The sequence below is a fragment of the Octopus sinensis genome, linkage group LG7, assembly GCF_006345805.1.
Source record: "Octopus sinensis linkage group LG7, ASM634580v1, whole genome shotgun sequence".
NCBI classification, from domain to species: domain Eukaryota; kingdom Metazoa; phylum Mollusca; class Cephalopoda; order Octopoda; family Octopodidae; genus Octopus; species Octopus sinensis.
Genome location: NC_043003.1, coordinates 110,076,288 through 110,093,787, shown reverse-complemented (window position 1 = coordinate 110,093,787; position 17,500 = coordinate 110,076,288).

Sequence of the window (17,500 nt, the reverse complement as noted above, 5' to 3'; positions counted from 1 at the left end):
CGTTTGTCAAGCGGTGGTGGTAGGGAAAAACACAGACACGCAGAAACACACACACACACACACACACACACGCATACATTTATACGACGAGTTTCTTTCAGTTTTTATCTACCAAAACCACTCACAAGTCTTTGATCGGCCTGGGGCTATAGCAGAAGACACTTGACCAAGTTGACAGGCTGTGGGACTGAATCCGGAACTCTGTGGTTGGGAAGCAAGCTTCTTACCACACAGCCACACCTGTATACTATTTCATAAGATATCGGTTTCAAGTATTAGCACAAGACCGACATTTTGTGGGATGAAGTAAGACGATTATATCGACCTCAGTGCTCAAATGGTACTTATAGTATTGAGCCCATAGGGACAAAAGGCGAAGTCTATCTCCGTGGAATTCGAACTCAGAACATAAAGAGGGGCGACTTCAGCTAAGCATGTAACCCTGCATGCTAAAGATTCTGCCAACGTGCTGCCTTGCAATATCCCATAAGTTATTATGAACACTTCTAGTGAGATTTTAGGTTGCTAATGAATGCGTAAGATATAGTAGAACGTCAATGTAATAATCAGAACTAAACATACACTTATTACTTATACATATCAGCTCCTAATATATGTATGTAACAGGAAGTGTTGAACAAACGACGTAAAGATGATTTATTGTTTGATACAGCACAATGCTGATGACTGAGTGAAAATCGATGACTCATCCACCTGAAAGTTGACTTCCGCTATGGAATTGGCCGTCTCTAATTCTTTATAAATACTACATCATTAATAAAAGGATGTCAAATTCACTGAAAGTATATTTTAAGATGTGTATTTAAATTGGTATGTTATGTTTTATGATCACTTATCATTTATATTAGTATATTAATGTTTTTTTTATAGTTTAGTTGAAAGGTTTCTATGTGGTTTAATCTTCTTCTCACTATCACGTTTCATAGTCATGGTAAATATATGTTAGTATAGTTCGCTGTACATCATGCATTCTTAATTGCTGTCTTACTTATTAACAAAACTATATACAGAAAAAATGCCAAAGTATTCAGTGTGTAGCTGAAAGAATTCATACAATATATAACTGACATTTGACTTGCATAACAAAAGCATACTGCGCAAGTGAAATTTCAGATATACGATATAAAAGACATTTAACTTAAGGGACTATTTAAATGGCGTCTTTTCATTCTACGTATTGTTGATACAGTGATATATACGGATTCAATAAACGTGAATGTTTTATTTGCAATGTGTTTTGTTATTTCAAAATCTACTTTACTTTCGTACGGCTTATTTAGCATGACTCTCATTCATAAAGCACATTAAATTTTCAAGAGTACATTCCACGACCCTATTCAATACATTTGTATAAGGTAACGTATAGAGTGCAAAAGAAAAAAAAATGCCCAGAGTGCATCGATATAATGAATGTGATTCTTAACTGAACTATATAAATACATTGACAAATTTGTTGACTTAAGTGTTAGCAGTAGAGACATAGCTATACCACTTTGAAGTTCACAAAAACTAGTTCACTCAAACACACACACACACACACACACACACACATACACACACGCGCACAAACAGCATATATGTATCTATACATAAAAATATGCAAACAGAAAGATAGAGGAATAGATATGTACATTTATATATTAGGTTTGTGCATAGTGTATATATATATATATCTATATATATATATATATATATATATATATGTATGTATAGACATAAATACCTATATGTGTATATGTTTATGTGTGTATGTGTATCCTTGTGTCCGTTTTCCCAACACCACCACTTGATAACCTGTGTTGGTGTGTTTACTTAGCGGTTCGGCAAAAGAAGGATAGAATAAATATTAAGCTTACAAAGAATAAGCACAGGGGTGCTTCAGCATGGGCGCCGTGAAATGATTGAAACAAGTAAAAGAATAAAAGAATATGTATATATATATATATACATATATACATATATACAAATATACATATATACATATATATATATATACATGTATATATATATATATATATATATATATATTATATATATATATATATATATATATAATATATATATATATATATATATATATTATATATATATGTTATAATGGAATGATTTCTAAGAAGTATTGTGTAGAACAATGCGAAGTGAAAGCAAGGCACATCACAGGAAAACAAATATATGAATTAAAGTAGACTTAACTTGTATTCAATATTTCAGGGTTATGACTTCATTTTCAAGAAATTAACGAATGTTGCCGACGCGCGCGTGTGTGAGAGTGTTTGGAGTGGACATGCGCGGAAAGGTGTTGCTATAGCAACCAGATAGCTTCTTGTAACTCTCTTCTGTTGTTGATCTTAGGTTTCATTTGGTGTATGAATATAATCATATACCGTCAATACCAAGCGGTTCCTCTGAGACCTAACCCTGAATGGCTACCCACCATCTTTAGATAAACAACAGAAACTAAAAGAACATTAAGGTCATTAATCCCCGGAACAATCATCATACTCCCAAGTCCGGCACGGGCTTTCTAAAGCTACCACAGTTTGACGACGGAACTACTGTAGCGATACAACACGCAGTCCACAGGGAAGGACTCGACATACAGATACTGCACACCGGCCCTTCACTGAGAAAAGCTCTATCTCAGAACAACACATCTCAGTACTCCAATGAGTGCACATTATCGAACTACCCCCGTCAATGACCCTGAACAGTACTAGTGGCCCTATGTTGTCTACGAGATCATCTGTGGCAAATGTGGCGCATCCTACATAGGAAGCACAAGAAGAGGAATGCATATACGCATTAAGGATCACATGCATGCACACACTGCCGTAAAGAAATATCTATGGATATGCCAGACCCGGGAATTCACCCGGGAATCTCTGAGATTATGCTCATACACCAAAAGAACCTAAGATCAACAACAGAAGAGAGTTACAGGAAGCTATCTGGTTGCTATAGCAACACCTTTCCGCGCATGTCCACTCCAAACACTCACACACGCGCGCGTCGGCAACATTCGCTAATTTCTTGAAAATGAAGTCATAACCCGAAATATTGAATACAAGGTAAGTCTACATTAATTCATATATTTTTCTTATTTGCCTTGCACTTACTTCGCATTCTTCTGACCTTACCCATGATCATTTATATAATACACACACACGCACACATATATATAAACGTGTGTGTGTGTTTGTATATATACAAGTGTTTGTGAATACGTTTGCATGTTTGTGTGTGTGTGTGTATGTATTTATGTATGTATGTATGTACTTTCTTTGTGGGTTAACAAATCAACCAATGTTTTTATAAGGTGGTCTTCGCAATTGATCAAGAGTAACACATCTATGCGTTGGTACTCCCCTCTCTCTATTTGTCTGCCTCTCTTTCTCTCTCTCTCTCTCTCCATCTTTCTCTCTCTTACTCACATTATACGGTGGTAGGTCTCTAGTTACTTATATACATATCCGCACATTAACCTCAGCATCATTAGTTGTATTGTAAAACAAATTAGATAACATTTTTGTTTCTTGAATGAACTTTTGGTATCCTGGGGTACTTGGGATTCTTTTTAATGAATATTTAATGTTAGCTAAATATTTTTTAGACTTTAATCCTTCAAGGAAAATATATAGCTGCAATTATAATTGAGAGTGGCAACTTTAATCAAACCACTATTTTGCAATCGCGAGTGAAGGAAATGTTTTCAAACATCAAAATGTTGCTCTCTATATATTCAGTTTTGCCAGAGAACAGCAGTGTTTTGTTTAAATACAAACCAAACCCGAAGGATATGGTTTCCTGTTTTATTTTAAATTTTATCTCTTTAAAATTTTTTTCTCATATCGCTTTTTAGATAATGTAAATGAGCGCTGGGACTTTTAAATGTTTGTTTTTAATTTCTTCCGTTTTTATAAAAATAATTGCTTGCTTGTTTTAATTTAAACTGCTTTTAAATTCGAACTAAACATTTCTTCTCTAAACATTTCTTCTCTAAACAAGATGCCTTAAAAAAGGTGAAGAAAAATTAAGAGAAAATGTTACTGTTGTTGTATATAAGCTTCAAGAATTTTCTGATCTGGCAAGCTGACATACAGCCACTTGAAAATATTTTTACTTCTTTCTTATCAACGTTGTCTTGATGTAGACCTGACGAAATGACTTACATTCTATGAACCAATTCGACTAACCATACGCAAATACTATATTTCAGATATTTCAATCATTATAAATCCCGAAAATACTTTATAGTTCGTATATATTTCGATATAGTATGATGCAGGGGTGTAACCAAACACTTCTACAACTTTAGAGAAAGAAGTATCAAGCAGGTGTAATAATTAATCACTAGAAGCAGACTCACTTCTGTCTGAGTTGCTATTAGATCCAATAATAACCCGTCTAAATCTAGAATAAGTGTGTATCACACACAGGTCACAGTCAATCAGTAAACATTGTATTCGTTTATAAGTGACTCACTAACAATAAAGACGTAATGTAAAATGTTTGAAGCTAGTAAGCATTGATTTGAGGCTTTGACTTAATAATCTGTAGTTAGCACGATGTATATAATTATCTATGAATGGCTTCATTGCTGTTTTTAACACTTTTCATATTATCGACTCTGAATTCTGTTCTTACCACAATCAATCGACATAAATGTAAGGAGCAAAGAATTCATGAAAATTTGCTGCTGTCCTCTCAAGCACACTTATCAGTGACTTTGAAGAACTAAACACACAAAATCGAAATAAACATTTTCATTCACCATTTCCAAATACAATACACTGTGGAATGATGGTTGAAAATGAATTGAGGGTAATCATGCAATATAAATGTTTCCGGCGCGTGAAATGAGTTTTCATATCTACGGGAGCCTTTGTCATACTTAGCTTTGGATTGCAAAACAAAAAGAAGTATTCTATGTACACATATGAGCAGTGGAAAATCTCTGATAAATGTAATGAGCATTGGCTACATAGAAGCACAACGTCGGATACAAGAGATAGGATATAAACTGGTTTGAAACCTTCAGATTCTCTACACTGATTATAAATTCACATTTTATACCAATAATCATTGATAGAGTTATGTATGTTATTACATCTCCAGATAACAATCTGAAAAAGCTACAATTTTCAAGCAAAGAAAGAGACCGGCCAACGTGAAACTTACAGATTTCCATCGGTGAGAAGAACAGTGAAAATATGCACCATTTTCATCAGATCTTACCATTACTCTTGTCTTAGTATAAATTCCAGTGAAACTATTGGTTCATCCCATAAATAATGCAGTTTTTTTATACTTTACTTTTTAAAATTAAGATAAACAAAGTTCTTTTTTAATCTAAAATATGCTCTCTTTCATTTTCTACAAGGGACTTCCATTGATCTGTTAGATTTGCAAGCCCCTTCTTCCAAGATTCCCTTGTCCGTGACAATGAATACAGCTCCAATACTCTTCTGACCTCCTCTACAGAATTCAGAATTTTTTCCGTCCAAATGACTTTGAAGACTATGGAATGAATGATAATCAGATGGAGCAATATCTGACGAATATGGTGGGTGGGGCATCGTTTGCCATTCAAGCTGCTCCAGCCTTTGGAATATCATCCTCGCTGTATCTGTCCGAGCATTATCCTGATGGAAGAACACCTTTCCTCTTGAAAATAAAGATGGTCGCTTTTCTTCTAGTGCTGACTTAAGTCGCTCAAGCTGCACGCACTAGATATACTTTGATGTGATTTAGTTTGCGTTTAAAAGTTCAAAGTGGACAAAACATTTCATATCGCAGCAAACTGATAACAACACCTTACGTGGATTAGACCATTAGCCTGGGGTGCCGGTGTTTCGCCTTTCCCTCTCTTCTGCGCTTGATATTTTTACAGGAAACCATTTGTCGTCATGATTCATTCTTTTCATGAGACGTTACAGGGAAGATCTCTAATCTCTGCGCGCGATTAGACTCGTAAAGTTTGTGACGAATCCATTGACCAAATTTGCTGACTTTTCCAATGGCACGCAGGTGTCTATGAATGGTTGAATTACCAAATCCAATATTCTCCGCTTGTTCCTCAACATTTATGATGAGATTGTGTTCCACCGGGATTAGAAGGACGTCCTCGGCGAGCTCTACAGATCTTCCAGGATGGCGATAGTCTTCTAGGCTATAGTTTCCAGTTCGGAATTTCTGGAATCCCCATTGACACTGGCTTACGCTTTTTGTCCGATTTCCATATACTGCATTAATATTCCTCGAACTTTTCATTGTGTTGTTGCCTTTATAGAACTCACAAAGCAAAATATGCCAAGTATGCTCCTTTGTTCCTTCTATTATAGCTTCGGAAAAAAATGATGAGACGCGTGTTATTTGTCCCTGAATTAAATGTTAATTGTTAAGGCACGGTTACTGATGAGGATTCGCCTAGCAAATTATTTTATTTGCTAAAATAATCCGAAACCTATATTTAACCGCAAGAAATAACAAGGTAAAATATATTTTTCATTCTCTTCGAAAATTGCTCTTAAATGTGGTTTTGGTCGTTTTGACTGCTTCTTCTAGCATGTACAAATTACCTATTAAAGGTAGTTTTTTGTGTTAAAATGTACACTATTTTATATTGAGAATATGTTGTCTGTTGACTTTTCATACATGCTAGGCCACTGGTGATGAAATTTCGAAAAAGATTCGCCACCCTATATAATTTTACGATTGTGATTTAAGTTTTTCGCAGATCGGTTCATTTCGCATCTTACTGCAGACTGAAACTGCGCTTGCGCGGTGAATTTTGAAAAATTATAATATATAATGATGAGACGCGTGTTATTTGTCTTTAAATTATATGTTAATTGTTAAGGCACTGTTACTCATGGGGATTCGCCTAGCAGATTATTTTATTTGCTCTGATATAGTCCGAAACCTAGAAATAAGAAATAACAAGGTAAAATTATTTTTATTTATCATTCCCTTCGAAAATTGGTCTTAAATGTGGTTTTGGTCGTTTTGACTGCTTCTCGTAGCATGTAAAAATTACCTATTAAAGATAGTTCTCTCTTGTACTTAAATGTACAATATTATATATATATATATATATATATATAATATATATATATATATATATATAATATATATATATATATATATATAGATAGATATATATATATGTATATATATATATATATATACAGGGTGTTCGTAAAATCTTTATAAAACTTCCACACCGTATTGTATCGTCTCGATGTGTCGCGCGCAAATTTGTTGCAAAGACGTTGTTGCAAAGTGAACGTCTTCACCATAAAGCCATACCTGCATTAATTCACCGACAAAAGTTTCGCTTTATAGTTTTATTAAAACTAATGGAAGAAAATCTAGCATCCATAAACGCTCACTTGCTTTTATTATACCTTTTAAATGCCCTTTATTACTTGCTTTCATCATCAATTATACATGTTCACCAATATTACCGCCAGCATAAGCTTCTGTACGTTTAGCTCCCGCAGTTGCAGCATCAACATCATCAGCTTAAGCATCTTCAGTAAGAGTTGCGGCCGATAGCACCGACTTAGCATCGGTTTATACATTGCTGTCTATCATGTCTTTCTCTCATCTCTTCATTTCAACTTTCTCACTTTTCAGAGTTTAACTTTTTTGTTTTTATTTTCAGAAATACGAGGAAGAACTTTATCGCAAGTCTTCTAGAAATATAAAGAGAGGTACCTTTCAGCGGAAGCTTCATCTATGTTAGCGGGTGTAACGGTGTGTGTGTGTGTGTGTGGTGTAACGGGTATATATTTGTTGGAAAATGGTGAATTAAGAACCACGATTATCACGACTGACATACTTTGCTCAGTCTTCAAACTTATATCTTCAAAGTAACCGGAAATCATTTCTTTTTGTATTCCTTTTGTGAATATCATACCCGGTGACGTTTTCATAGGCGGTTACGTTTAAAAGAGGTTTTAGCTTTGAGCTAAAAAATGTCACTGTAACACAAGAAGATGCTTAAGGAAATGAATTATCTAAACTATCTCCGAAATTCAAGGCTTGCGGAACTAAGGATAGGAATTTGTAATGAAATTAGAGTGAGACACCGAAACGATTACCGGTGTTTGATTGATTTGATCCCTGTGCAGCACCTACAACAGTACTTTCATATATAACACAAACAAACAAATAGTTATACATATAGATGCAGACATACATGCAGATAGATAAATAAAAAGATAAAGTTATATATATATATATTTATATATATATATATATATGTGTGTGTGTGTGTGTGTAAACATAAATACATACAAGCATATAAATACATGTACACAAATATACATACAGGCATACATAATTTATGTGGTCATACATAAAAGTAGACATATATACAGAAAAACATATATATATTCATATACACATACTCATGCATATGTATGCATGCGTATGCGTGGAAATGCATGTGTATGTGTATATATCTACGCATGCGGGCGTGTGTGTGTGTGGCTTTCCTGGATGTCATAAAATTTCACCAAATTTGATTACAAGAAGAGGTAGTGGGTATCTAATTTCGGGGCTAATGCAGTTTCGCACCTCTCCTTGAAAAGAGCATTTTTTAAAAACATTTTTACGGATTCCTACGCTTCACATATCGGAGATTACGAATATACAAAAAACAATGTGAGTCTTTGTTTGGTGTGTTTGTGTGAATGTACAAGGTACCTGCATTATCAGTATCCCCTGTTTATTCACGTTTATTTTATTTTATTTATTTGCTTTTATCTACGTTTTCTTTTCTTTTTATATTAATCTATAATACTAAAACTCAGTTTCAATCTTGCTTGCCTGCTTGCAATATTACCCAGGCAAACTGGCGCATGATAGGAAAATACTGTTAAAAAATTTCCCCTGAAATGTTAATAGGAACAGAATGAAACAAGTTTCGCGACATTGGAGCAATAGCTATTGATATATTCTGGGTTTTGGGGTATAAATACCCAAAACGATGCGTAATGTTCTGCGTTTAACTTCATCCTGAAAGGGAAGAAACTGAAACCTTTGGATTAGACTGATTTGACAACAAAAAAATACGATTTGTTTTTTTATAGTACATATATATATATATATATATATATATATATATATATACATAAACTTTCGACAGAGTAACAGTCATATATACAACTTGAATATACACACATATCAGTACATAAACATCCGTTTACATATACATACATATAGACACACACGGAGACACGTCTTCACATTTACGTACGTAAATGTTCATATGCATACATACATATATACATACATACATGCACACATGAATACATACATGCGTATATGCGTACATATATATGCATACGTATATACACATCTGCATACGTAATGCATACATACACACATACACATACATACATAAATACATACATACATACATACATACATACATACATACATACATACATACATACATACATACATACATACATATATACATACATAAATACACATCTTTCATGAACTTCCTACCTTCGGTGTTAAATAGTTTTATCCTTAGGTTTTTCTGAGTGCATTCAACTTTATCTCACTTCCAAAGATGTTGCTGCTATTTCCAGCATGATCTGCTAATACGTAACATATATGTGTGATAAAGGATCCGACAAAGGTAAAAAAATGGTATATTATATATATTTATATATATGGAATTCAGTTAGAGGTTATGTTACCCTCATGAAAGGAATGAGTCATCTAAGGAAATACTGTTCAACACCTAATATTTTTAAGGTAATTGATATTCATAAAATAATAGATTTGTATATAAACCATAATTTATATTCGTGTAAATTAAGAAGAAAAATTGGAGATATTGAGGTTAATAAGAATTTATTATCAGCAACATATCGATCGCTATCCCTTACAGCTGTTTCAGTTACACACAGAGACATTAATTAAATATTAAAATCATATTTCTAAGCATATTCTTCCGAGGGAAAAGAATATACTCTGAGATATTTTGTGTGTTTGTTGACTCATCACAGCAGACTGTAATAATTTTAATATTCAATTAATTCTATTTTGTATAATTGAAACAACTATAAGGTATAATGATTGATTTGATGCTGGTAATAAACTCATATTAATTTCATATATATCTTCTTGATGTATATATATATATATATATATATATAGTTAATCCAAACATGAAAAAATAACAATGCGAGGACGTGGAACAAACATAGTATTATTGGACGCTCAGGAAAGAATTGAAGACGGAGGGTTTTATGTTTCGAGTGGAGCTCTTCGTGAGAAACATAGGAAAAGGAAAGATCCAGAGAAGGGAAGACGGAGGAAAAACAACCGCCAACGGTACACATGAGGTCACATATGTATATGAATATATGTATCATATACACAGACACGCATATATATATATATATATATATATATATATATATATATATATACACATACATGAATACATATATATATACATGCATGCATACATTCGTACATACATGAATACATACATACATACATGCATACATACATGCATACATACATACATACATACATACATACATACATACATACATACATACATGCGTACATACATATCGTTACTTATTAAAGTTTTCCACGCAAAACTGAGAATTTTAGGGATAATGCATTTCTTCATTCTTAACATGTTTCCTTATATTCGAACGTGAATGTCTGATTGCTATTTCAAACATCAGAGTGTTCATGATGCATGATGTCAAAGCACTTCGGTGTCTCAGAGTGTTTGCTTATCTCGGTGAATATCGTGTATTTTGAACGTACATCATCTAAAAGAGGCGGTTTTCTCACATGATTAAAAGCAACACTTAATAGGTATTCGTGTTAGATTCTGCCAGAGAATATTCAGAATAAATAGATACTTATTGTTGGAATCTTCCTGTTCGTGTGCAATCCGTTTATTAATATCTGTTTGGAAGGCATCGCCACTAATTTGCAAGTAGTTTGGTCAATGATTTATATAACAAAAAGAAGTCGTGATTTAATGAGATTCATCAGTGGTAGAGTAGATTAGCGTACCTAGAACGGGGCTTTTCTGGGTAGCAACACCACTTTTGGGATTGCTGTAGGCAAAATGTATTTTTTTGTGGGGCCTCAGAAGCGGCAAACTGAAGAGCTGTCCCGAGCAGCACACACTCTAGCTACGGTAGCGATAGCTTTGACTGAGAAGACACATAACAAAGTTGAAACACTGAGGTGCTATATATCTCCTTTACACCGCAAGCGTCGAGTACGTTCTGAATACATATCATCTAACGAAAGAAATATTCTCCAATGGCTAAAAAGCAACAACGATCCGATATTATCCTTTCAGTCTCTGCCAGGATGTCTCAAGAATGGTTAAACATGTCTTTGCTTTATAAATTGTTGATTCTGAAAAACACTATCTCATTTCGCTGAACCCTTATACTCTAGTGTCACCTAATTTTTGAAGACCTTCCCTTCGATCTTATTGATATACTACACTTCGAGTGGACAAATTGGTAGAATCGTTAGAATGTAAGAAAAAATTATATACTTTTTTCCTTTGGCTCTTTATGTTCTGAGTTCACATCCACAATTCCCTTCACGGTAAACTTTGTTTTCATATCTTCTGCAACGATAAATTAAAATACTTGTAAAAGTTCTGCAGTACCCACTGAACTCCGTCCATCAACATTGCTTACCTTATGACTCAATTTAGAAAAAAAAACTATTATATTACACTTTTATGGCAATCGCTGTAGATTGTTGAGCAATAAAGAAATGATAATAAGGTTGTTTTACAAAACACGTTGACAACAATTTGGAAATTTTTTTTAAATGTGAATACGAAAATATTTCAACAACATTTGGTGACGACGAATTTTTTGATTTGCAAAAAAAGCTTTTCTTTTTAATCGTTTGAAAATTATGAAACCATGATTATACAATGAATGAAATAATAACAAAACTAATAACTTCAAACTACAAAACAGAAAAAGTCAAGTTTTCAATATATTGCCATGGAGATGGTCGTTGGAAAGATTATGTGATCAGAATGGAAACGTATTTTCATGTGAACGACATTACCAAAGACGAAATGAATTAAAATATTTTATCAACGGAAATGATGCTTAAATGTTTAAAATGGGTAAAGCCTTGATAATGCGAAAAGATTACTCGAAAATGAATTTTTTGATGTCCTTGAAAATTGATGTCAAAGTTCGATATAGAAAGTAAGACTTCGATGATGAAATATTATTTGTACAGTTCGTTTCAAAAGAATGAAATTTGAGTTGTTGATGTTATGGTCGAAGAAAATCTGAAACTGCGTGACTATCTTCAGAGATATAGCATACATCTTCAAAGACAGATTTATAGCGAGAACATGTAGTAAACGTGTAAAAGAATCAAAACTTCAGAAAGCTTTCATAACAAATAAAATCTCAACAACCTTTCATCTGTTCCATCAGTTAGAGAATGAAAGCAATAATTTAGTTACAATTTCAATGAATCTATATTTACAACAGTTTTCGAATTCGGTTTAAAATGTTTTAGCAACCATAAAATAATACACATTAATAATACACGTCAGAATTTATTAAATAGTAATATTGCTCATTTTCGCAAATGTAGACAGATAAAATCCAGAAATTTTCACAACTCTGGCAGTTTAAAAACACACTGAAGTTCGTTTTACCAAAATACATTCTAGAGCTAAAAGTTAGTACATTGAGTTTGTGCAAAGAAACAATAAAATACTGAACAACGATCAAAAAAGAAATTACGTTATATGCAAAGTCCTAAACTATACATATGAAAATTTCCCGAGAAAATAATCTAGAGAAAAAGGATTATCTTATGGAAAATTGTAGATCCAGATTAGTCATGAATTTGGACGAAATTTTCGAGCAAAGAAGGAAAAGCTTTAGGAATAGGCAAAGAAATATTGGAAAAATGGATACGGAATCGTTGACCAAAGAACAATATGTGTAGAAATATTTCACGTAACACGTTAAATTTAGATGACAATATTCCAAAACTTTTCCTAAACTTCAGTTCCGAGTTGAGTGTTTTCTCAGCTATTGTGGTATGAGGACGAAATATTGTACCATTGAACAAAATGCCAAATAGATATTTCAACTTTTTCACAAAGCTAATTCTGAAAGTCAGATTGAAAACAAACATCCAGTATACACAACTGATGGTCTATAATCAATAAAGACTTTGGAAGAATATGCAAAAGCTTTGATAGGGATATTGAAACGGAAGTAAACTCACCAGCCAGATTGGAAAACTAACCATACTACCTGGAAAATTGGAACGAATTTGCAAGAGACGATAGACACAATGTTGTAAAGGAATTAGTGCATGCAATAAATGGTATATTATGAAAATGGGCAAGAATACTATTTGATAAATTCTGACAAAATTGTTCGTTATTTTAGCTTTGCTTAAAACATTTTAAACCAACAATCGGCCTTACATCCAATCCTGTGAATTTGAAAACTGTTGTAAATCCAGATATTTGAAATTGTAACCAAATTATTGCTTTCGTGCTTTATTTAATGGAGCAGAGGAAAGGGTGATGTGATATTAAATGTTATAAAAAAGGTTTTGACTTGAGCGTGAACTCTTGAACTGCCTTTATACACTACTAATCAGCTCCACACTCAATAACTGGCAAGATACCAAGTGTACTGTATTGATAGGTGGTGGAGGCAAAGAAGTGGTTTCGGTCGTCATTTATCAATCGAAAAGTGTATAGTAGAAAGAAAAGTGGCCAAATAGATACGTGGCTCAAGATTGGGAACATAAAATGATTGTCTGAATCTCGAATCCCTAGGTTTGATTCGAAACTTGTGCAGCAGAAATTCGCAGGTACATGAAACGTTGCTCTTACATCGCATGTGATCAGAACGTAGAGATTCCTGTAGACAGATCATCGACTTCAAGTGAGGATGCAGATCTCGCCACCAAATATCGATTCTGTGCTCTGGCTTGAGCGTGGAAACTGGAGCTTGAACACGCCTAAACAAATGATAGTCAAATGATGAATACACACCATGCTTCCAACTGAAAGGCTGATTATTGAACTTTGAACGATGGCGATATTATTGTTTTGCTTTAAACATTTCAAATATGCATTAGAAGACTAACTTTGGACTTTACGCCGTTTTATATACATATTCACTCATTCTGTCAACAGTCTTCGTGTAACTCGTTGACAAAAACGTGGCTACATCTCACCGCTAGAATGTCGATCATGCTTGTTTTTCTAATCAGTTCTTTTATTCTCTTGCCAACCTACCTCTGAAATACTTCTCTATCGATATTTATTTCCTAAACCTTCGACTCTGTTGATGTTCACATTGATGCCATTTAACTGCTATATAATCCTTTCTACAATTGGGTCAAAACCTAGAATTTGGAAGAGGGCATTTCTCGATTACATCGATGTCAGTGATCAGCTGGTACTTATTTCACCAAGCCCAAAAGGGTGAAAGGCAAAGTCAACCTCAAGGGAATTTGAGAGAGATCCAAACTTGTACAAAATGAAGAGCTACTACGCGTCTGGTGTTGGTGAACCACAATACACACACTCACGCACACACACACACACACACACGCACACACACACACACACTCACACACACACACACACACACACACACACACACACACACACACACACACACACACACACACACACACACACACACACACACACACACACACATATAACATATATATATATATATATATATATATATATATATGCTGGCGATTGACACACCAATATGCGAGATTCTGGAAGACCTGTTTTCGCATATTACAGTATTTATATCTTCTGATTTGACGAAGAATTTTAAATGTAGCTCCTGTTATTGCTGTGGTGTTTATAGTGTTGCTATCGTTGGTGTTGCTATGCAGGCTGCTTCTGCTGCTGTTGTTGTTGTTGTTGTTGTTAATGTCACTGCGGTATCGGAACCTTCTCTCTTGTATTTCACGAACAAATGAGTACAATTTGGCATCTATTTCAAGTGATTTCTGTCTTTCCTAATCTGTTTCTATCAAGAGATCCGATAATTATCTCTAGGCGTATTACAAGTTTTACATATCTTCACCGTCCTGCTTCCACAAACGTTACGACCTGCTGTTTCAGCCCTAAAAATGTACTGCGCTCATTTTCACCACTGACCAGCACTTCTATGATAGAAAGGAGATGAATCCCTTGTTCTTGACAAGGCTATGGAGTGACTCTTAACTAATATCAGTAACAATTGCCACGAGTGAAGATGTTCATCTTATTGCACGTTTGCTTCTACTTCTGTTTTCAGTATTTTTGTATTATGCACGAGTCTTTCTTTGTTCTATATATTTATATTTATCAAAACATTGCTATGCATCTCCTTGTCCTTTTTGTAAAGAGACGATTGAACGAGCTTTCTGTCATCTTACATCTTCATTCCTCTAGCTACTCTTAGCTTTGTCTTTAATGAAATTAGCATGATTTGTCGCACCGGTGAATGCAGAAACTCTGGCCGCCATTTTCCGCTTGACCCTGATGATATTGTATTGTTGCTACTGTTGAAAATATTACTAGTGTCCGCCGTAACTGAAACACTAAATGCTGTTGGTATTATAGTAAATATGGTGGCATTCATCTTGTTATTTCTATAATAGTCACTTGATCATCGCTATGCTGTTGGCTTTGATATTGGACGTCCTAATTTTTATCCTTTTATTTTATTTGTGTTGCTGTTGTTGTTGCTTTTGTTATTTCGGTCTTCAGTGCTATCAGTAATTTCCCGTTCACACTCAGTAGGATTTTTGATGTTGACAGGACATTCGTTGTACTTATTGATATAAGTTCTACTTCTTCAACTTAATGTTACCTTGTATTAGTGGTAATGGTGGTTGTAGCTGCTTTTCTGGTTGAGATAGGAAGGCGTTATTGATAAGTCAAGATGGAAGCTTTTAATGGTAAATTGGCGCAGTTGTGAACAACTATTAAGTAGATACAGTAATCTCACTTTTTTCACGGCTTTTTTTTTCACCATTTAATTTGTTTCCTGATAGTCAAATTCGCTGTTATATTTTAAACGATTTCATTAAATTTCTTCCTTTTTCTTTTCGTTTTTCTTTCCTTTCTCAAAACTGAAAAAGTTTGGAAAACAAATGAATGGGCAAACAATTAAAGAAATTACTTAAAACTGTGGAGCAGAATAAAACGAAGCGTTACTGCACCAACAACAAGAATAAGAACACTTCTTTCCACTGGAAGCACCAGGCCTCGAATTTGGGGGGACGACAATAATAATAAGGATAACAGCAACAACAACAAAATTAATTAATGTCAGATACTCTTCCCATCCCTTATTTGACTGTGACTATATATTCGCCATATCTACATAAAAAAAACATGCCTCAGAAGATTCTAGCAAGATGATGGTATATAGGAGATGACCAGAAAGAGGAAGGGTAAGAGTGACTTAAACTATATTATGAGTATCAATGAAAAAGGCTTAAAATAGAAAACAATGGAGGTCTCAATGATATCTAAGAGGGTATTATGGGTATAGGGGGGAAAATGTATATCCAAATTTTGAAAAAATTCCTATATTATTATCATTATCTGACATTAATTAGTTTATCATCAGTAGCAAGAACTTAACTGTCAATTCCCAATGGTCTTTTAATTCTAAGCGGATATAGTATACTGCATTGGATCTTTCGATTGTGATAAGAGTAAAGATGAATGCTTGTGTGCTTGTGTGAGTGGTGTGTATCTACATCTTTCGCCCCTGTATATCGGCCAGCGCAAAAATTACAACGAAGAAAACCATAAAAGAAAGTGATGCTCTAGAATATATGGAGGTGCTGGCGCATCCTTATCATTCTTGCCGTCAGAGATTGGAATTTAAATCGTAATCTCTACAGAAATTTGCCGTTTCAAGAAAACATTGAATATGAATTAGTTTTAAATTTTACGATTTTAGATAACAACTCTAGATGTAACTTTTAAACCCGAGTTAGGCGCTTGTAAACGATGTCGAGAGAACGTCTGCTACAAATAATATTTTTTGAAACAGGGCACCTCTAAGACAACCATTAGACGCTAAACGAAAATAAATAAACTGCAACCTGGCTCACTAAAAGGATCCTGTGTTATTGCCTAAAATTACTTACTTGAAGTCAGTGCTGACAGAAATTAAATCGGCTTCCACTTTACGTTCACTTTACTAAAGTTATACTCGGGCTAAGCCCGAACAGCCCGAGTGCCGGAGTCACAACTGATATATATATATATATATATATATATATATATATATCAGTCGCCATGATAGATCATTAGCCACTACACACATGTTTTATCTCCTTTTTTCTCTCCTTTTTCTCCCCCTTTTTCTCTCCTTTTTTCTCTCCTTGTTTCTCTCCTTGTTTTTTCTGTGTCCCTTTCTGTAGA